The sequence below is a fragment of the Buteo buteo genome, chromosome 10, assembly GCF_964188355.1.
Source record: "Buteo buteo chromosome 10, bButBut1.hap1.1, whole genome shotgun sequence".
NCBI lineage: Eukaryota > Metazoa > Chordata > Aves > Accipitriformes > Accipitridae > Buteo > Buteo buteo.
In genome coordinates this window covers 14,186,271-14,208,508 of record NC_134180.1, presented here as the reverse complement: position 1 = coordinate 14,208,508, position 22,238 = coordinate 14,186,271, and the positions used below count along the sequence as shown (strand labels likewise).

At 40.4% G+C, this 22,238-nt stretch overlaps 1 long non-coding RNA gene across 1 annotated transcript in view; it reads left to right on the top strand.

The window, feature by feature from the left end:
• LOC142035455 (uncharacterized) overlaps nt 1–142 on the top strand; it is a 58,465-nt gene extending 58,323 nt beyond the window's left edge. Inside the window, exon 3 of the long non-coding RNA XR_012651883.1 lies at nt 69–142. This is a non-coding gene — a long non-coding RNA (uncharacterized LOC142035455). The remainder of the gene's footprint in view (nt 1–68) is intronic.
• Nucleotides 143–22,238: the final 22,096 nt, after the last annotated feature.

The following is a 22,238-nucleotide window of genomic DNA, read 5'->3' as shown; positions in this document are numbered from 1 at the left end:
TTATTTTTTAACAATATGTAAGAAACAAGCTATTAGATAAATGATGTTACTGATTTTCTTTTCTACAGGATTCTCACTGGATTTCATTGTCCTTCTTGCCTGCCTTTGCTTCTCTTGCCGAGATGCTATTTCTACAGTAAAGAATGTACAATTTTTGTGAATGATGTCAGCATGTGTTTAGATCACTGCTCTACATGGAGAATTAAACTATTCACTGAATCCTGAAAAGCTGCACAATCTTTAAATCCAGTCCCATTGAAATAAATCAATATAATTTTAAAATTTGAGTATTATTAATAAAAACTTCCTACAGGAATTAGTGGTTTTCCCAGCATATAATAAGATGATACTCAAGTATGTCTATAAAATGCTCCATGTTGATCGACAAAATGTGACAATACTTTTTAAGAGAATGAGTTTTAACTCCCCACAGGAGGTGTCCTTCAGACAGGTGTCCCTCACTAGTTTTTTCTCCTCTCAATGTCAACAAGATTATAAGACCAGATCAAAAAAACCCCCCTGAATACTCATCACCTGCTTTCTGATGTACATCAGAGGGAGAGCAGGTGTTTACTGTAGCACAATAGTGAAGAGTTGCATGACTCATGCAATTCAAAATTTGAATTTCACCACAATTTATGGACTCATTCATTCAGCCTGCACTAGTTGCACTGCACAAACAGCCAACAAAAATTCTTTTTTTTCTTGTATTTCTAGTTGAGATAGTTCAGTTTAAACACTAAAGATATTCTTTTTTTAAGTACTGAATGTTCTGGTTGTCTAGACCTTTTGTATGTCTTTTCTTTTTTTCTTTTTCTCTAAATGTGAACTAAGATTTTTGGAAAGCTATTCCACTCACTATGAACGTTAGGAAGGCCTGACCTAAGTTATAAATCTTTTTCCTTGGACCATTTGTATTTACTTGAAGCTTTTTTTTGTTTTAAATACTGAGGTGGGTCTCATTTCATCACTGTGATATTGTTATTTTTTTTTTAAGCGCAATAATGTATTATATATATATACTTGTATAAATACAACTGATTTTATTATATATGTATAAGTGTACATACACATATATGTATGTGAGTATACTTTATTCTGATATATATAATATTACATATATTATATAAATATACTTCTGTTTATGCATATACAGGTGTTGTCTTGAGAAAGGGGTTGTTTGCTTGTTTGTGGAGGGTTTTTTTGTAGTCAGTACTCTCAATTCTGGTAAGTCTGAGTATTCATGTAGGTAAAAAGTAACCAAAAATAAAAATTTCCCTGATCCAGTGAACATGCTAGAGCTCATTCAATCTGGGGTCTGCATTCCAGTAAGTCTTGAAAATTCTGCTATTTATAAATTCAGAAGGTAAAATATATAAGAGACTGATTCAGTCCCCTTCCACCACTTAAGGTCCATTTCCTACAAATAAGTAATGTCCTGGTTTCAGCTGGGATAGAGTTAATTGTCTTCCTCGTAGCTGGTACAGTGCTATGTTTTGAGTTCGGTATGAGAAGAATGTTGATAACACTGATGTTTTCGGTTGTTGCTCAGTAGTGTTTAGACTAAAGTCAAGGATTTTTCAGCTTCTCATGCCCAGCCAGCGAGAAAGCTGGAGGGGCACAAGAAGTTGGGAGGGGACACAGCCAGGACAGCTGACCCAAACTGGCCAACGGGGAATTCCATACCATGTGACATCATGTCTAGTACATAAACTGGGGGAGTGGGAGCGGGGGGATTGCCACTTGGGGACTAACTGGGGGTTGGTCAGCAGGTGGTGAGCAATTGCACTGTGCATCACGTGTATTAGAATCCTTTTATTATTACTATTGTGATTTTATTAGTGTCATCATTATCATTATTAGTTTCTTCTTTTCTGTTCTATTAAACCGTTCTTGTCTCAACCCAAGGGTTTTACTTCTTTTTCCGATTTTCTCCGCCATCCCACTGGGTGGTGGTGGGAAGTGAGTGAGCAGCTGCGTAGTGCTTAGTTGCTGGCTGGGGTTAAACCATGACAATTTATCATCAGGGTTGCCTTTCTATCTAACACTATATTTCAGCAACATACTGAAGAAGATCTACTTCACAGAACATGGAAGGAGTAAGCAGATAATCATAGTTTTGGGTCATATAATCTTCTTCCCCAAAAAACCTCTTTTATCATTAGTAAGTTCCTTTAAAGCTTACACATAGTGTCGAACTGGCAATATGTAGTAAGAAAACAATATTTGTAACTCTTCTAACAAATGAAAATACATTGTTTGAAAGTTTTCATTATACATCAATCCTGCTGTAATATTAGGTTATCTATGCTTTATGGGGCCTTTAATTCATTTGCTCTAGGTGGCAATTACCAAGAAGAACTCATAGCTATTATTTTTTAATCTAATCAGATATAGTCTAGTTTACTTCCAGATGTATCCTATTTACTAAAAAAAGAAAACTAATATTTCACAGTTTCTCTAGGATTAGTTTGTCATCATTTGATTAATTCCCTCCTCGTCTTCTTGCTTTCTAATGTAATAAATCAGCCTAATAAAGTTATTGTCACTTTCTTCATATCAGACAGAAAAAAGACTTTTTCTTTACTGTCAGCAGTTGGCAGAATTCTAACATATGAAGTTTTTTAAAACATATGAACAAGTGAAAAATACAGACTACAAAAATGACAGCTTCTTTCCAGAGCTAAACAGATAGGTCTTAAATTAATCATTCATAAAATTTCATCTCCTTCCTATCTTCTGTCCTACCTAAATGCAGATGTTTTGAATCAAATTTTTCATTGTAAATAACCAGAATGGGGGGAGAAGAGGACATTTTTGCAAAAGCAATGATTCATGAGGGCAACTTTGATTTTGCTCTATTTGTCTTGTCTGAAATTCTTTTAAATTGCTTGGTCTGGAGCAGGTATTTCATTTTGTTTGCTATTTAGTCTGGAACAGCCCACAGTGCTTCTACTGTGTAGAAAACATAGAATGCCAATGTTTCTTCCCCAGAATCAAAGGCAGTACTTCCATGGTAAACGATGCCTTCTCTGATGTGCCTTTGGCTCTTATAATATTTCATGTGTAATTTATTCTGAGAATCATATCTTCCCTCATTTTATAACCTCAAACTACTCTAGTGATTAATCTGGTTAATTTAAGTTTGGAAGAACATGCTTAGGTAGAGCTTTTGATTTTACTGAGTGTGCATATGACTTTTCTAAGGAGCAAATACAACTAATTAAGAATCTTTTTGCTGCCAATATTACATAATGAAACTAAATCATGAAATTATATCATAACTGGGAATATACTGATTCTGCTAATGTCATGGTTTACTTCCCCGAAGATGAGTGGAGTTCTAGGGAATAAGGGACAGAAACCTCACCTGGAATTTTTTGCTATTTATAATTCATGTTGGAGATGACAAAATAAGATTGTAACAGGTTGTACAAAAGACAAGGAAAATACTTTAGAGTTTTATGCAAGTGTAGTTATGCTTGGCTTAAATCTCACACAAAACAAAAATGAGAGGAATTGCAATCAATGTCATCAAATTAAAAAAAAATAGACTGATACAATGTTCCTGATGAAAGAGTTGAGATTGATGTGAAGTGGGAAACTTTTTCATAGAATGAGAAGAAACTTTGTGTACAAAAAGCAAATAACATAAGAATAAAACACTACAAGTATTGTTAATTTGGGGAGGGGGGGGTGGTGGTGTAGGAAATTGCTATCCATTACTTCCAGAAATTGGATCTGCGAACAGCAGTTCTTCAGATTAGTCATTAGACAACTGCTTACAAATTCACATAATCAAATCAAGTATTTTTTAAGTCTTGCCTCTGATGAAGTATAGTTTGCCTGCAAACTTTTACATTACTTGTTCATTCAATTTAATTACAAGAACATATTTGATTATGTCTTTCCTGCAGATGTAGTTCTCGCACTGATATTTTACAGTTCTGAACACAGCATTAAGAAAACTGTCAAACTTGCCAAGCTATTAGAGTATAAAACTTTTATTCTCCCATTAAACAGATGGAAGATGAGCCTAGACCAGACTGTCCAATACTAAGTGCTATAGAAAGGGATAAATCCAGGTAAATATAGTTGCTCCAATACATAATTGCAGCGTTATAATTTTCTTCTGTTCTGCTTTGCTGCAAAGGGACTCCAGAAAGGTGAATTTACTCTCTTCTGTTTATCATGGTATGATGTATATTTTCATCTCAGCACAGCATTGGAAAGCAAAAGGCAGATCAACAGTTTCTTGAACTCTTATCCTCACCAAATATATCCTCTGTTGTGACCATAATGAACACTGCTGAAGAATTAGCCTTCAATGAAAGAATTAACAAAGATATTATTAGTCTCCCTCTTTTCTCCTTGGAGATGGAGCAGAAAGTTTGAGTGAACATTCTTTGACAATTTGCTAACTCATTTCAGAGATGTGCCTACCAGGATTTTTTAATCTTGAAAGCTCGCACCCTAAATTCTACAAAAAATAATTGTGTGAAGGATTCCAAAGGCTTACTCATGTTGAGTAACACCATATTCACTTTATTTGAATGGAGCTATTAATGGATGTAAATGTTTTATACAAATGTTTTAAACAAAGTCCCTGATAACAATAGAAAGCATTGGAGAGTGAGGTGGTAAGATCAGAAGAAACTTAACAGTGGAAGCTAAATTTAACTCCCTGTGGTGAATATTTTCTCCCTCACATTCCCCACAAATATATTTTTTTACAAGTCTCTTTTGAAAAATCCAGGTAATTCAATGGGAAAACCATAATTCTGAAACAACCAGCATTACATATTTGAACCACTGAAGTGCCACTCTGTGCACACCACAAAGTGTATTTCTCTAAGAAACGTGAATCTGCTGCAGCAAAGCAAGTTTGTTTATAAAAGTGCATACTGCTGATTATAAAATGATTCCATGGAAATAAGATGTTTCTATTAAAGCAGAATTCATCTTTAAAAAAAAAAAAAAAGAAAAGAAGTAACAATTTATAGCAACTTATCTTGAGTCCTGACACTTAAAAATTCAAACACATCTAGTCTAAGTCAGAGAAAGGGTGATCTAGACATGAAATGACAGCCTAGTCATGAATGAGACTCAGGTGACCTAATTAATGTTTCCACTTTCAGAAAAGAGGAGAATACCACACTGTAGTTGTGGATGGTCCTTGTATTCTGTATGGAGTAGATTCTGTTGCTGTTTGATTGCTGTTTAAACAGTACATGCCTAACGGGCTTCATGTTACACATACCTCTCAGCAAAAAACACAGGGCATTTGACAAGAAAAGGGTGCAGGCCAATTGTAGAACAGCATTATGAGAACCAGCTGAGAAAGCATTTTTTCTATCAATCAAATGTATTTCTACTACATCTTGTATAAGGATGTCTACACTCCAGTTGCTAGCTAGACTAGCAGAATCTAGTCTGTTTCCCCTAGGCTTCAAACATCACTTTAAGTCATGTCTTAGTGCTTTTAATGGCTAGTTACCAATCAATGAAAGAAGGGCAAATTAATTGTGTGCTGAAGGAAAAGCAAGACCCAATTTCCAAAAAGAGGATTTTTTTTCATGTTATTAAATAAAATTCATTAAAAGCAAATTATTAGTAAAATAATTGAACTTCTGTGGATAAAATTAGAAAATTACTTCAGCACATCTCAGTACACAGTAAAACAAGGAAGTAGGAAGTTATACTCCTTTGAAAAGCTCAGAGAAGTGATAATTTTAAGCAAATCAATGAAAAACAGTAGCAAACAGCTGTCTCATTTTCAGACCTTTCAAATGTCAACCAGCCTTGTCATGTCAGTCAGAATGTTTCTCTTCTAATGGTCTTTGAGGTTCAGAATTGTGATCTGTTGCATCTATACTGGCCAATTTTAAGCTCTAAAACCAAACTTCACCGGATTCATTCATTCACAACACACTTCACGCTAACAGTTAATTGTTACACATTATTAACATCATCACAAGTGCAAAACTATTAGCTTTCAACACTCATATTCTGAACTAGCTCTGAGTATGCAATATTATGGAGCCAATGCTGTAGAGCTGGTGATGATTTTACAAAATATTGTATGAAAAAAACCAACAAAGAGAAGAAAATAAAACCCAGGACAAACAAGTGTCACAAAAGAAACCGATTGCTCACCACCAACTGACAAATGCTGAGCCAGTCCCTCAGCAATGGCAGACTGACCAACCTCCACCCTCCCCAGTTTTATTGCTGAGCATGATGTCATATGGTCTGGGATATCCCTTTGGTCAGTTGGGGTCAGCTGTCCCAGCTGTGTCCATTCCCAGCTCCTTGTGCACCCCCAGCCTACTCGCTCGTGGGCAGTGTGAGAAGCAGAAAATGCTGTGTAAGCAGTGCTCCGCAACAACTAACATATCAGTGTGTTATCAACACTATTTTCAGCACAAATCCATACAGGACCCCTACAAGCTACCATGAAGAAATTTAACTTTATCCCAGCTAAAACCAGTATATGGCTATAGTCCTTGGCATTTTTTAGTCATGGGGTCAAGATGGTCATGCTGGAGATCTCTCTGACAAGAGAAGTGAGAACCACAGTATGCTCATCTTCTTCCTTCTCCAGTCTTCCTCGCTTGTGCTTGATATTCTTATGCCACTTCTTCCCCTCCTGAAAAGGAAAATCTCATTTTCTCCTGATATTGTTGACATTTTTAGTTTTTTTTCTTGCTGGTCATCTTTTTAGGTATTCAGCGGGATTCAAGTTGTAATTCCTTGTGATCGTCTTTTCCTTAGTAAAATGCATATACACAGCATCTGGCTACACCATCACAGTATTACCAATGCTACCAGTGGTGTACACTGTAGCTGCTGATTACACTATTAATTATAACCTCATTAATAAACTTTAAGGTGTTACTCTGCTTTAGCGGCAAACAGAAGTCATGTGATACTTGTTGTGGTAGATGTGTACCACAGCCTGCTGTTTGTAAACAGCCCTGTTTCAGGGTGATCTGTGCTACTGATTGTCCTGGGTTCAGCTGGGATAGAGTTAATTTTCACAGGAACCTGGGAGGGGGCACAGCCGGGACAGCTGACCTGAACTAGCCAAGGAGCTATTCCATACCATATGCCATCATGCTCAGTATATAAATGGGGAGTGGGCTGGGGGGTGCGCTCTGGGCTTTCGGTGGGGGAAGTGGCAGAGCATCAGGTTCCGGGTGGTGAGCAGTTGCACTGTGTATCACTCGTTTTGTATATTCTTTTATTACTACCATTGTTGTTGTTGTTGTAACTTCTTTTTTTTGTGTTGTCCCAGTAAATTGTCCTTATCTCAACCCTCGAGGTTCCGTTTTGGTTTTTTTTCTCTTCTCTGTTCTGCTTCTCCTCCCCATCCCACAGGAGGGGGGTGGGAGGAGTGAGCGAGTGGCTGCGTGGTCTTTTGTTACTGGGTGGGCTGAAACCACAACACTGATGCAGGCATATTTTCTGTTCCTTTTGAATATCATGTTATGTCTTTTGAATTCGCCTCACAACTTCATCTCAATATGATAATATATCAGCAGCAAAAATTCTAATAAATCTTCCTGTATGTTAGTCTGACTAATGAGCAGAGTTCACTCAAGAGAAAAACGTGGCAGAATTTCTACAGTGCTGTACTACAGATGTATCACGAGAGTAAAGGTTCTCTTGTTCATTGTTTTTCTTGTTTCTCTTTGAGGAAAGTAACTTTAAAACAAATATATTTTATATTTTTTTCTTACTTCCTGACCATCTGTTTTCTTCTTTGTGATACAAAACTGTTCTCAGAGCTGCATTACCGTTGCAATTGCTGTAACTGCTGTTATAGTTATTGGGTGAACTTCTCTGCCATTGAAGCAAATGGCTATGATGCTCTCATGAGGAATATTGGATAAAGCAAGGCAGTAGCTGGGTGTTTGTTTTCATCAAATTAAGTCAGAGAGCAGTGAAGGGCAGCTGCTACCTAAGGGACAGGGAGTCAGGTGGGATAACGTCTGGCAAAGTGGGGTCCTTGCCACAGGTCAGGGGCAGGATCAGGTCTACTGAAAGTAACCAGTCAGACCCATCCCTGTGATCACCAGTCAGATCTGGGTCAGCAAGCTCTCTGCCAGGCCTGGGAATGGCTGTGGCTGAGCTGGAGACTCCTACAACGTATCTTGGGCAGGCACCCCATGGGCATGGAGTGGATGGAAGCCCCAGATGAGGTTCATCAGGGCCGTTAAAGCCTATAAAGGCATCAGGGCCATGACACTGATGAATTTATGCTGTTAGACTCATTTTCTATCTATCATGACAAATCTCTGAAATAGTTTAGCACAATTCAGTGCAGACTACTGGAACTTTTACTCTAACATTGGGTATTATTTCCTATTGAGCACAGAGTTTGTTTGGAGAGAAGATAACACATGTCTATAGTGTTTTGGAACCACCATTTCACCCCATTTCAGAAGAGTCCTATGGTTTCACATATTTAAGGTGGAATTTTCTGTGTGAAATTTCTTACACAAAGTACAGAGACATGGAAAATATATATAAAAAAAAATATAAAGAAGCTACTTTCTTACAATTCAAGCTGTAGAAACATAACTCTTCCTTTCCTTTATTCCAATACACACACTAGTTTCTCCCCCTCCCAAAAAATGAAAAAAATCTGTTGATCTTCCTACTAAGCTGGGACATGAAAACATTAAGTAGGATTGCTTTCTAAATCCAAGAAATAGGAAACCATTTCTTGCACCATTAGGAATGATATTTCAAAGACATACAATCAAATCATTACAAAGACTACATGTAAATCTGGTTGTTCACTGTAAAAAGCAATGAAAATTCAACTGTTTATCCTGTTTAAAAGACTGACTAGGTATTTCTTCAGTTAGCGTTTAAGAAGCCCCCAAAAGAAAAGCTTAGACTAAACCATCTACTGTAATGAGCTCCCTTCAGCCTCTCATTTGATAATCTCCAGTTTTGCTAGCACACTGGTCAGCAGGCTGGTTTTAGGTTTAGGGTTAGTATTAGGAAAATTATGCAAGATTCTGGTCATTTACACTTCACTATTTCTACAAGGACAACAGTTTAGATAAATAGTCATACAGCATATAGTTGTCAGCAATAGGCAACTGTTTGCAACATATGATATGAAATTCAGTTACTTTATGGACTTAAAAAAAATCCCCAAAACTGTTTCACATAACTGAAGACTCTTACCTGTACACTGATCTAGCTATTCCAGGTACATATTAAGGCCTTGGCTTTGATATTATATTAGCAAAACTAAGACAGAGAGAAATAAAATAACCTGCTGAAGGTTGCACTGTGTCTGTGACAGGAGACAAAGTGCAAAAAGTATCAGTGAGAAATAAAACTCTGATTATCTATTATATTTGTGGTCTATGAAATACTAGTGATAAACGGAAAACACTACTTCTTTGTTTCCTTACAGTCCATGTCTTTGTAGCTGGAAGGAATAATAGATGATATAATGATTCCTCAGCAAATTTAACCTATGAAAGTCAGAAAATTCTACACCTGCCTGAAGTCAGTTTCATACTGTTTGAGTACAGAAAGAAGATGCACAGTCTGGTTGATCCTAGTTAAGCCTGATTGAGCTCAAACATGAATGATATTAATATCCAACTGAAATAGTCTATTCTATTCTATTCTGCCCTTTTTCAATCTCAAGCTTCACTCACTCTCATAGCTTTTGAGTCGTGTCCATGACAGTCTTCCTTCTGCTTAGTAAGACTGATGAAAAGCCCATCTGCATGCAGCATGACTGGGAAACTACTTCCTTAAGCTTAAAGAAATGTTTGCATGTTTGAAATGGAGTGATTATTTTAGCATATAGCAAATGAAGCCAGAGATAAACACTGATTCCTTTCTCCTCTATAGAAGGAATTTCTTATTGTTAAGGGTTTTCAGTACTTTAGTTTGTATTTCCCAGCTACATGACCATCATTTAACACTGTAAATGAACAGCTAGAACAGCACTGCTTTTTGGATAAGTATTGATAATCCTGTGTCCCGTTTCATGACATTCATCCATACAAATGTGTGCAAATCTCTTCCAGCTCTGAAGTCTAATAGCTTAATTGAAGGCCAGATCTAAGGCCCAGGACAGGTTCACCTTTCCTAAGCTTACCCATTTTCAAACCTGTGCCTTCTTCCCCCTTCACAGACCTCTTTTCATCAGACTAATCATTTCTTAATTCCTGCATTCTCTGTCCTAGTCTTATGAAGGCCAGCAATCAATTTGCCAATGCTTACAGCCCTTTCCTTCACCTGAATTTTCCTCCAGGCTTTTTTCCAAGTCTTAGAAAGGGTATGGTACAATGGTCCCAGATGATAGAAAGAAAGAAGCTGCTTCTTGCTGGTCAGCAGTTCTAGACTTGTCACTGCTCCCACTGTGTAGGACTTCTGTGAGCAATCAGGTAGATGTATTTCTGGTGCTTTCCTCCAAGGATGTCTGCTTTACTTTGTTTCTCAAGGAAGATCTCCCAGAGACAGGATTTTGTATACTTGCTCCCAGCTGTCCTGCTACTATTGCAATCCTTCAGTTTGCTCTGCAGTCTGTTTTAGCAGACCGTTTTCCCTCTACAGATGGAACTATTTTGCATGTCTGCCAAAGAAAAGGCAAAAAAAATTATCACAATTAATGTAACTTTATAGAAGCCAGGACCAAACCTGTTTGTAATGCATTAGCACAAACAAAAATGTTAGCAGCTTAAGTAAGTGGCAGACAGAACATTACTTTATTGCTGTAGTTAAGCATGCTTCTCTGCAACTCAATATAGCTTAATAAATTACAGCTAAATATTGTTGCACTATGTTTAATTGTAGTTGAGTGCTGAGCAATTGTGTTAGACTATGAAAACCTGTTGATATAGACTTGGAAATTAATGGAACATTTCTAGACATCTTTTGTAACAGATGATATATGTGCAATGCAGCTTTGCTGTTGCTGCATGGCACACCACAGTAGGAAACACAGCTCTTCCAAAAATTGAAAAATTATTGCAAAAGTTCTTGGGACATGGAAGACTTCACAACATAGCTTTCCCATGTCATAGTCTCTGTACATGTCCTGCCTTATATTTTTAAGAAAGTTTGCATGAAAAGTATCTTTGCTACAAATAACTCTTAGATTCCATAATGCTTTTTCTGTGATATCAAAATTACTTCTAAAGTAAACAATTATGATGGCTAAAACAGGAGTTTGTGAATATAAGTAAAAAATAAGCAGCAGACATCAAACTTTTAGGCAACAGAGATCACACTTTCATGCAAATGTACCAAGTGTTAAAGGAATAAAAGATGCTTGGAGGGGAAAAATAACACAAGCAAGGTTCAATATATCACAGAAAAAGACGCCTGGCAATGTCTATGATACAATTTCTTTAGTTTATATCTAAATTACAGAGTGTATCCCCAAGTTTAAATCTTTACTTGATTATCTGTCATGTATGGTAAGAATTGTTTTGGCACAATCTGAGACATACTCCCAAAACTTATATCACAGGTATGAAAAAATGTACGACACCTCTAATAAATGACTGGCTATATTATGCAGTCATAGCTATGAAACCAGTTCTTAAGCTTTCCTACCCTGTTATGCTAAATTATTTACTTGTTAAAATTAAATCTATAACCTACTTTAAATTTGGCCTGAATGGCCTAGAGATTACGCATGATCTACTGGAACCTACAGCTCTGTGTGACCGAGAAAACAAACAAACAAACAAACAAAGAAACAAACAAATTCAAGTACCTTAAAAAGTGTGAAGACAGTCTTTCCTCTTGCATAGGAATTCAGAAAGTGATGACAATAATGGTTATTTCCCTAACACAAATAAACCTTAATTTTATCTACTATAACTGAAGATGAACAAACAAATCTATTAAACTGAAATTAACTGTCCTCCCTGTACTGTTATAACAGAGATGACTCGGAGGTGAGGCAGGGAATATATATGTAATATATTAAAATACCAGACGCTAAATATTAAAAGATGAAGAAACCCCCTACCAGTTGTTATTTTCCAGCTGCTTCTCTCATTTACCCTTTTTGTCTCATTTAGCCTCATTTTATAGATTCTACATTGAAACGAAGGTTCTCTGCTCTGCATCTGCTCTATTATTTTGATTCGTTACCTTTTTCACACCTAGGAATTTAATTCCCACCAGCACTTCAGAAAGCACAATCTTACTAACATAATTCCATCAAATGGAAAAATAAGCAAAGAAATTCATAGCAGCTAGAATACCTTGAATCTATGTATAAATAAGAGACCGATTTAAGTCATAAAAAATTTCCCATGTAGCTTCTTAAAATAACAATTTGACTTTATGAGAAAACAAATTAAATTGTGTGATTGTCATATCCCCCCATATTTAGCAGATCCTGAAGGATATTTAGCTGATGCAGATTGTTTGAAAATAAAATGTTTTACATTAGGTGCTCATTTCAGTCTGACAGGGAAGAAATAGAAATTACAAGTGTTTCACATACATGAAAGTACACAAATTATTGCAGGCAGGAGGGTGTCTGCGGGTTACATCCTTTAAAATCTGTGTGGCAGTTTTGTCTCAGAAACATGAAGGTTATTAGGTTGTATTTTCACTGGACTGGTGTGCATTAATAAAAGTCAGGAGGAAAGTAAAAAAAGTGTACCTTTATCCATAGATGTACCTGCTAGCATGATGTTAGGATGGTAGAAGGATGTTGATATCATCAGGCCTGGAAGAGGCACTGACACATTGAAACAGGGATGCTCAATGTAGAATATATTTGGAACAACGGCTGTGGTTCATTGTCCAGTTCCACGTTAGGGTTGATCAAATGCGTAGCTGCCTAGCAGGTACCTCTGAACAGTTTGGATTGCATTATTACGTGCCTTATTATTCTTTCTAATATTTCTTGACCCTTTTTTTCTCCACCCCAATTCCCAAATAAAAAACTGCCCCTAATTAATTTTCCTTCAGTAGTCCAGTTTTGCTACATCTTATCCAAATTTGATATTTCCAATAGCTTTATCTAAGTCATCTCAGTCTTAAATGATATTAATGATGTTGGTACCATTACCCTTGTGACACTGTACTGCTCAGAAGGTCTTTCTCAAGTTATTTGTGAAGTCTGGCCACCTCTCACATAATGCCCCATACTTAACCAGCTACAAATTTAGCCATCCTTCTTGGCACATCTGTAGCTTCTGTCATTTTATCTGTCATGTCCAGCAGTTTTCTCATGTCATGTCCAGTAGTTTCTACATTCTGTTCCCTTAGCTCAGCTTCAGGCCAGGGCATAGCTCTCTGCCTGCAATCCTAACAGTATCACCATGGGCAACTGCTTAACTCTGCTCATCCAGTTTTTCATTTTCTATATTTTAGTGAGACCCAGTGTTTTCTACACCTATACAGAGGAATACATTCCCTGGTTTTAACAATTCATAAGGACTTGGATTCCTCCTTAATCATAGAATCACTGAATCATTTAGGTTGGAAAAAGACCCTTAAGATCATGAAGTCCAAGTGTAAACACAGTACTGCCAAGTCCACCAGTAAACCGTGTCCCTGAGTGCCACATCTACACACCATCTCCAGCTACGGTGACTCAACCACTTCCCTGGGTAGCCTGTTCCAATACCTGACAACATTTTCAGTAAAGAAATTTTTCCTAATATCCAACCTAAACCTCCCCTGCCTCAACTTGAGGCCATTTCCTCCCATCCTATCACTAGTTACTTGATAGAAGAGGCCAACACCCACCTCACTACAACCTCCTTTCAGGTAGTTGTAGAGAGTGATAAGGTCTCCCCTCAGCCTCCTCTTCTCCAGACAAAATAGCCCCAGTTCCCTCAGCTGTTCCTCACAAGACTTGTGCTCCAGGCCCCTCACCAACTTGGTTGCCCTTCTCTGAACATGCTTCAGCACCTCAATGTCTTTCTTGTAGTGAGGGCCCCAAACTGAACACAGGACTCGAGGTGCAGCCTCACCAGTGCCGAGTACAGGGGAACAACCACCTCCCTGCTCCTGCTGGCCACACTATTTCTGATACAGGCCAGGATGCCGTTGGCCTTCTTGGCCACCTGGGCACACTGCTGGCTCATATCCAGCCGGCTGTCAAACAGCACCCCCAGGTCTTTCTCTGCCGGGCAGCTTTCCAGCCACTCTTCCCCAAGCCTGCAGCACTGCATGGGGGTGTTGTGACCCATGTGCAGGACCCGGCACTGAGCCTTCTTGAACCTCATACAATGGGCCTTGGCCCATCCATCCAGCCTGTCCAGATCAATCACCTGCTTTAATGTAAATAAATGTTGCATAGTTTAATGAATTAATTGCAAGTCTGTATATAAAAAGACAGAATATTGAGCAGCAGGCACCCTTCTCTTTTTTTTTTTTGGAGAGAGTGGAAGGCATGATTCTGACCTTCCCTGTTTCGGTGACTGTCGGGGGATGCAACGAGCCTACGGAATTCCTGACAGTTCGAGAACAGCGCGACCTTGAGCAGCTTGTAGTGTATCCTTGAGAGTCTGGAAAGATCCAAGAAGACCAGTACAAAAACAAGATAGTGATAAGAAGAACCGTCCTAACGAACTCACCAATCATGAGTTGTTAGTTACTAACCAAACCAATCATATACTAACACATACTCAAAAGAAGGGTATAAAAAGGTGTGTTAGAACAATAAAGTAGCCATTTTGCATGATCTATTACTTGTCGTGTCCGTCTCTACCGCGACAAATGGTGACCCCGATGCGTCTGAGTGAACAGATCATTTAAAGGCAATAAATCCAGCACTAGCAAGAAGTATACCGGCGGCGACGAGCGCTGCGAAAGAGTATACGGGCAGCGAGACAAGCTGCGGAGACGGAGCCCGGTGAAGCTGAGAGCAGTGGAATCTGCCTGGTCCGGACCTGAGCCTAGACACCTAATAAGGTGAGCCACCGGGGACAAAACTGTTAGAATGGGGCAGCAATTAACACAAGAAAAGGAGACGATTTTGTCTACCTGGAAAGCCCTATTAAAAAGAAAAGGGGTTAAAACCCCAGAACAAAGCTTGAAAAGGATTTTAATATGGTGTAAGATGCAAGGCTTTCAAGCCACAACAGTTACTGCATTCAGTGTGGGTGTGTGGCAAGCAGTGGGATGGAAAATGTTTGGTGAAATCTCTAAAGGACAGAAAGAGCTGTGTATGTTGGCGATCGTATGGTGTCTATTACGCGAGACCCTGAAGGAATGGACAGCAGAATGTGATGCGAAAGATCAGCAAAAGAAAGCTGAGGACTCTGACAATGTTAGCAATGAAAAAGTTTCTGCTCAAGTAACAGCTGCAGCCAATGCTGCAATCTCAGCAGTTGCGGGCAGAAAACCCCTCATGGGCAAAATCAGATCATACCCTTATTCACCTCCTCCTCCTCCTATGCCATTAATTACTCTACCGGGCGATGAGGGGCCCTCCTCACCTACTGGTGCGGCGGCAGAAGGGGTGACTCCATCAGCCCCCGCCGAGGAGAATGATGTGGCGATTAACACCGAGCCGGACAGTGTGGGCCGTACTGAAATTGAGGGCCGAAAGGACAGTGAGAGTCACACTGAATGTGAGGGCCGAACGGAAAGTGAGAGCCAAAATGAAACTGAGGCAGAAAAATCTCTAACTGACACTATGCGATCTCTGCAGCTCACAGATAAAACCATACCGAAGGAACCCCTGCTGGGGGCTCTCCCTCCATCCACAATAACTGTGGTCCTGAGATCCCCTGATCAGTTCTGGGAGGGAGTTAGAAAATATGCTGCCGACTCTGGCAACTGGGATCTAGTAGAACGCCTCAGCCCGTGCTCTCTAACACCGGCGTTTCTAAAGCCTCTAGATAAAGCAGCAGAGGCTCCTGTTACATTTCCTGTTTTCAGAGCTGCTCCAGGCACAAACCGGCATGATGAGCACAATCCAATCGGCTGGAGAGTAGTGCAGGATTTGCAGAATAGAGTACAAAAATACGGAATCAGTTCTCCTGAGGTGATGCAACTTATTCGTATAATCAGCACAGATCTGCTGTGTCCTTATGACGTTATGCATCTAGCACTCGTACTGTTTCAGCCCATACAATTGCACGTATTTCAATCTACTTGGAGGCAGATGGCACGCACAGCAGCACAGCAAAATTTACGACTGCTACAGGGTGACCTGAGATTAGGCCTTGGAGAGGATGCTTTGCTTGGTGAAGGGCAGTATAGTAGCCCTCAGCTGCAGGCTACATGGCCTCCGATGGCTCTCGAACAAGCACAAAATATAGGCCTTATGGCAATGAAGCGAACCATGGACATGGCAGCTCCGAAGCAAAAATATGCCACTATCTGCCAAGGCCCCACAGAACCCTTTTTACAATTTGTAGAAAAAATATCTGCCGCCCTGGAAAAACAGGTAGAAGATGAGGTCTTAAGGCAGATTCTATGCAAACAGTTGGCAAGAGATAATGCTGATGAGGACTGTCAAAAGATCATACAGGCTTTACCAGGAGATCCTTCTGTCCCTGACATGGTAGCTGCATGTTCTAAAGCTGGGACACTGGAACACACGGTGACCACCATAGCCAATGCTATGAGAAATTCTGGAAAGTGCTGTGGGTATGGCAGTGAAGGGCATATCAATGTAACTTCTCCACACAAAACATCACCAGGTCACATTTGTGCGATGGTTTCGACCCCCTACCCACCAGTGACAATCCCTAAAGGTACTCGTATTGCTCAACTTGTTCCTTTTTCGAGTTCTATTTCAAGAGCAGGACAGCAACTGCGATGCGATGGAGGCTTCGGCTCTACGGGACCCCCTCAGTTCTGCTGGTCTCAGACTGTCTCGTCATCCCGACCATGTATGACGTGCACGCTGTCGAATCACGGAAGATCGCCGACTACAGTAAGGCTTGCAGGGCTCCTGGACACCGGAGCCAATGTGACTATTACTGCCGATTGTCTGTGGCCATCCACCTGGCCCACAGAGGAGGCTGGTATGGGAGTAGTGGGGCTGGGAGGCTCTGCGCAAGCAAAGACGGCAGACACACCAGTTCTGATTACCGATCCTGAGGGCCAACAAGCAGTTATTAAACCATATGTGACGGCAGCTCCCCGCAATTTATGGGGGAGGGATTGCTTGTCGCAGTGGGGGGTGAGAATTACCACGGATTTTTAACGGGGGCCACTGTGCTGCAGGGTGTTAGACAACCCATGCTTGTTTTAACCTGGTTAACAAATAACCCTGTGTGGGTGGATCAGTGGCCCCTACCAATTGAAGAATTAAAGGCCCTGCAAGAATTGGTAGCAGAACAACTAGCTGCCAGACACATTGAACCATCTCACAGCCCATGGAATACTCCAGTGTTTGTGATAAAACAGAAATCAGGTAAATGGTGATTTTTGCATGACCTGCGGTAAGTCAATGCTGTCATGGCCATGATGGGGGCTCTGCAACCAGGCATGCCTTCACCTGCCATGATCCCTCAAGATTGGGAAATCATTGTCATGAACCTTAAGGATTGTTTTTTTACAATTCCATTAGCTTCTCAAGATGAAAAAAAATTTGCATTTTCTGTGCCTTCTATCAATCATGCGGAACAAGCAAAAAGATATCAATGGAGAGTTCTGCCGCAGGGCATGAAAAATTCACCAACCATTTGTCAATGGTTTGTTGCACAAGCTCTGTCACCTGTAAGGGAAAAATTCCCCACTAGTTATTGTTATTACTATATGGATGACATTCTGTTAGCATCAGACAACAAGGAGCAGTTGAATGACATGAAAAATTTGGCCACAAATTCGCTACGACAATATGGGTTGGTTATTGCCCCTGGAAAAGTGCAAGAAATAGCACCCTGGAAATATTTGGGAATGGCAATTACAAACATGCAGGTTGTGCCCCAACCTGTGAAACTTAATCTTGCGGTTAAGACACTCAATGATGTACAGAAATTAATGGGATCCTTGGACTGGATCAGGCCCTATCTTGGACTGACCAATTCGCAGTTACAACCTCTATTGGACTTATTAAAACATTCCAATGATCCAACAGAACCCAGAATATTGAATACGGAAGCGTTAAATGTAATTCACATGGTGGAACAATGTATATACTAGAAATTTGTTTCTCGAATTGATCTGTCTTGATTGGTACAATTCTTTGTGCTAATTGCCAAAACTGTGCCATTTGGTGCTTTGGTGCAGTGGAATTCTGAGTGGGATGACCCATTACGTAATTTAGAATGGATGTTTTTGTCATTCCAGCCATGAAATACTGCTCCTGGCTTGTTTGAACTTATTGCTGATGTAATCATAAAAGCCAGAAAACGCTGTGTAGAACTAATAGGACGTGATCCAGCTACGATTGTTTTACCTGTTCAAAATTGGTACTTTGAATGGTGTCTGGCAAACAATTATGAGCTGCAAGCAGCTATGGCGGGTTTTCAAGGACAGATTTCGTATCATCTACCGTCGTGCCCGCTCCTGAAATTTGCTCAAGAAATACCATTTGGTCAGAAAAACTTAAGCCAGTTGGAACCTGTGAAAGGCCCTACTGTCTTCACAGATGGTTCTGGAATAACGGGTAAAGCAGCAGTAGTATGGTATGAAAACAACAACCTGGAACAGCAAAGTAGTGCATCAAAATGGTTCTCCACAAGTGGTAGAGCTGCGTGCAATGGCTGTTGCTTTTTCTATTTTTTCTACTCCTGTAAATATTGTAACTGACTCAGCATATGTAGCTAATTTAGTTTCTCGACTAGACAAAGTGGCTTTGACCATGTCAGACAATCAATTATTATTTGATGTGCTTTTAGAACTCTGGAAAAGTATTCAACTACGAACAGAACCTTATTTTATCATGCATATCTGGAGTCATACCACTTCACCAGGTTTTTATACGGAAGGTAATGCCAGAATAAAAAAAAACCAAAAAAACAAAAAGGGGGAATGGTTGGGGAACTACCATAGGCATGCTTAGATAAAGCAGTTTATGTTCTTAACTTTCTCCGTTATGGGGACAATTCTTCCCTACCTCCTCTTTCTCAACACTTCTCTCTTTTCAACACAGAATTTACAAAAGGGTATCAAAGTACATGTTAAAGATTTAGTTACTGGTCAGTGGAATTGACCATGTGAGCTATTAACCTGGGGGCGAGGTTATGCTTGTGTTTCCACAGATACAGGCCCACAATGGACTCCCGCTCGATTTGTGTGACTGTCATCATCTGGAACATCCCAGAGGGTGCGGCAATATAAATACCACCTCAACCAAAAAACTAAGTGTAGGTCACCTTGGCCAATATAACAGGTCAAGATTCTCTGTGTATTGCAACCGCACCACAAAGCCCATGAACCAATAGACAGGATGGCTATGACTCGTGCAGCGCGCCTGGCCAGCGAGCGCATGCGTCATAGGTTGCAACTGAGGCGGATTTTGGCACCCGCTGGCCACGTGTGTTGAAATCCGTTCCTCTGCAAATGTATAAATACCGGGATTTTCCGAAGAGCATCGGGCTGGTGTACAGCAAGGCCATCGTTGCCTCCGTGGGGACGCCCACGCAAAGCTGGCACCTACCGATTGCTGGGCTGAGTTCGCAGAGCAAGACAGCACAAGAATGTACAGATGGTTCATCTACCTCACAGTCCTCAGATGGACGTAGTCATGGATACCGCCGCAAACCAAAGAAAACATCTGGATGACCCTGGCTGATGTGACCGGACAAGATTGCTTATACCTTAGTACAGTAACACCAAGCAATCCTTTTTTTGCAGGTTTAATAGGGGGTTACACTGACATCAACAGAGTTTAAGAACTTATTGATGGAGACCCCTGTGCAGCAGGTCATGGACTCAATGGATGGGAATGCCTGGTTTCCACGAATCGGGCATTCACCCTCATTGCCACCCCAGGAATCACAAATTCTGGGGTCCCTGAATACAGACTGGTGTAGTATTATCTGATTTACTGCTAGACTTTGATAGTGTCAGACATGCTACACTACAAAATAGAGCTACAATTGATTTCTTGCTTTTAGCACAAGGACATGGTTGTGATGAGTTTGAAGGGATGTGTTGTATGAATTTACCCGATCACTCAGAATCCATTTTCAGTAGTATTCAACAATTAAAGAAGGGAGTCAGTAAGCTGACAGAAAGCGATGAATTAGATTGGCTGACGAAGATGTTCGAGGGTTGGGGATTGTCTGGATGGTTGATATCTCTGCTCAAGACTGTGGGGGTAGTGATCTTGGTTGTGATAACTATGCTCCTGATGTTACCCTGTCTTTTCAGCCTTCTGCAAAGGGCCCTGCAGAGGGCAGCCGGGACAATATCTTTAGCACAAATACAAAAAGGGGGAATTGTCGGGGGATGCAACGAGCCTACGGAATTCCTGACAGTTCGAGAACAGCGCGACCTTGAGCAGCTTGTAGTGTATCCTTGAGAGTCTGGAAAGATCCAAGAAGACCAGTACAAAAACAAGATAGTGATAAGAAGAACCGTCCTAACGAACTCACCAATCATGAGTTGTTAGTTACTAACCAAACCAATCATATACTAACACATACTCAAAAGAAGGGTATAAAAAGGTGTGTTAGAACAATAAAGTAGCCATTTTGCATGATCTATTACTTGTCGTGTCCGTCTCTACCGCGACAGGTGACTATTTAACTATTTTACACAAATCCATGGAATCTGATGGGATACACCCACAAGTGTTGAGGGAGCTGGCCAATATTAGTGTGGGGCCACTCTTGATTACCTTTGAAAGGTCATAGGGATCAGGGATCTGAAGATTGGAAGAAACCAGATATCACTCCTGTCTTCAGGAAGGGCAGGAAGGAAGATCCAGGGAGCTACAGGGTGCTCAATTTTACCTAACTCCCTAGGAAATTGAGGGAACAAAATAATCCAGAAACTATTTCCAAACAGAAGGTGATTGGGAGTGATCAGAATGTATTTATGAATGGGAATTCATGCTTAGAAAATCCAATAACATTCTATGATCAGATGACTAGTTTGGTGGATGAGGGGAGAGAATGGTCGAGTAAAAAGGCTGCAGGCCAGCTGGCTGGAAGGCAGCTCTGCAGAGAAGGACATGGGGGTCCTGTTGGGCACAAGATTGAATGTGAGCCAGAGATGTGCCTGAGCAAGGAAGGACAGTTGTAACTGAGCTGCATTAGGAAGAGAGTTGCCAGCAGGTTGAGGGAGGTGACCTTTCCCCTATACTCAGCAGTGGTGAGACACATCTGGAGTGCTGTGTCCAGTTTCGTGCTCCTCATGAGAGACATGAGCATATTTGAGCAAGTCCAGTAAGGAATTACAAAGATGATTAAATGACTGGAGCATCTTTTGTAAGAGGAGAGGCATAGAGACCTGCAGCTGTTCAGATTCAGAAGAGAAGGGTTTGGGAAATCTTAACCGTGTGTATAAACACCTGATGGCAGGGAGTAAAGAAGACATATTCAGACTTTTCTCACTGGTATCCAGTGAAAGGGCAATGTTAAGGGAGAGCATTCACACACCATTCAAGGGGTCAGACACACACCACCTGAGACTTTAACTGCTAGGACCAGAGTCCTGTTGCAGCCGGTGGCTCCAATGAGCTTACGGGTTCCCCTTCTGACTCCTCACACACACACTTAGTCTTGGGCACTTCATATTCCCTCAGGCTCGACCCTGGGTTTCCCAAAGCAGAGCCTGTGACACGACGTACACCAGGCAAATTTATTGAGTGGTACAGCAGTACAGAACAGCTTGAGCTGGGTGCCTCTGGAGAGGGACCTCGAAGAAAGATTTCTCTGGGCAATCATACCCTTACAATCTAAGTTCCCCTCCCCTCACGTGACAGTTTGGTCTGACAGTAATATTTGGGTCTGGGGTCTTCTTATTCCTCATTTGATCCTTTCTCTGTCTCCAGGCGGGCTGTCTCTTTTCTTGTCTCAAGGATGGAGCTTCTGCTAATGGATGTGGCTACCTTATTTTTCTGGTTTGCACCTGTTTCAGGGCCTTCCTTCATGTAACTAACTAAAATTTCAGCATAAGTTCAGCAGCATCTAAGTGAAAAGTTCACATCTTGCAGCCTAAGGCTTTAGCAAGTCTTTCTGCTAATGCTATACAATGGATTCTGTTTAAGTGAGAAATTTAATTCCACAACAGCAATGGGCACAAACTGAAATAAAGGAAATTCCACTTAAACTTAAGGAAAAGGTTTTTTTTCTGTAAGAGTTATCAAA